We start from the raw sequence: 1,620 nt of genomic DNA on the forward strand, positions 1-1,620 counted from the left end.
ATGAATTCACATGGTAGGATTTGTAAAGAATTTATTCGTGCACCCATTCACATTCAAGGAGGCCACCCTCAACCCCTGCACATAAGAGGAAGCCATCAAGAAAGCAAACAGAAAAAACCAGCAGAGATGAAAAACCCAGTGTTGTATGATCATAATGTTTCAGCGTAAAAACTTCAGTGTCTCTATCGATTCAGACACTTCAACTGTTTCCTCAGACCAGTAACATGTTTCTTCAGGCGATAACGCTTCTTAACATCCAGCAAGTCCAACCCCACAACTTTCTGAAGAGTCATAGCTGACCGAATGAATTTCTCAACATCAGGGAAATATTCCCTAACATTCACCTTTCTACCAAAGGTGTCGTCCAGAAAAGCAACGATTTCCACCAAAGAATACAAATCTGCATTTTGAGAGACACTGTCTGCCACAGAAACATTATCAGAGTCAGAATCACTATAGACCCAGCCTCAGCCAGGACAAGAGCAGCTTCGTCCCACACTAGAGGCACAGCCTCAGCCGGGGCAACAGTGGTCTCACCCCGCGCCGGAGGCGCAGTCACTTTTAGCGCCTGCTGCCCGCTAACCCCCTCCCCACTATCATCCACAGCAGGTCGCGCTGCAAGCTGTCTGTGAGGACACATTATTTTCTTATGACCCACATCTCCATACTCAAAACTTTTCATGTTCCCATGTAGAACTCATGTAGAGCCCTTTTTCATGTTTGACACGGAAGTAGACATCCATTGTCTGCTCGAAAATCGAGATTGTGCCTTATGTATGAATTCTGGTTGTGCTTACTGACCTCAAACCGATTTTGGCGTTAAAAAATGTTTTAGTACAACTTTGGTAAGCCGCACTGCTTGAAGGACTGTTAGAGCATTATGGCTGCCGTAGTGAGGAGCTTAGTGGAGTAATCTGGGTCCAAAACCCCGTCTGTTTCAGGTCCCAAAGTCAAACGAGTTAAAAACGGTCTAAATTCTTTCCTCTTTAATAAAATCATCAGCGTTGCTGCTTTATCGGGTGTAACATTTAAATTTTAAATCCATGCATCCATGAAAACAGAATTTATTAAATTTAACGGAGTTAGAAGTTAACAGGAAGTTAGCTCGTTAGTTTACACCTAAACATTTCATACCATGTTCTGACTGAGAGATTTTTGAAACTAATTAAAACGTACAGCTCTGCTACCACTTCCGATATAAATGAAGACAGGAAACTAAACAGAAGTGGCGTTTGCAGGGTTACTGAAGTTGGACTACCTGGTATATAATGTTGTGCTACGTGATTGCTAGCGACACAGCTATGTTAGCATAACATTAGCACAGTGAAGCTGGAGGATGAACGCTAACTTTTTTTCCACTCGATAAAAGTTAACGTGAGGGATTCTGGTGGTTAGGGACAAATGCAATCGCATAGCAGGATACTATACACGGGGCAAACTTCAGTCAGGAGAACAACTGAGATTATTCATCCACAATACGAGGTTAGTTATTAACATACTGCAACAACATGGGAATAGAACAGCTGCGAGAGAATTCATCATTAATGAATTAATGTTACGGAAGTGGAGGAAGCGCAGTTTTTGGCTTTCCCCATATTTCAAAAGTGCTTCATCTCTTTG

This window comes from Pundamilia nyererei, unplaced genomic scaffold, assembly GCF_000239375.1.
Source record: "Pundamilia nyererei isolate P.nyererei 1_Seehausen unplaced genomic scaffold, PunNye1.0 scaffold00610, whole genome shotgun sequence".
Classification (NCBI taxonomy): domain Eukaryota; kingdom Metazoa; phylum Chordata; class Actinopteri; order Cichliformes; family Cichlidae; genus Pundamilia; species Pundamilia nyererei.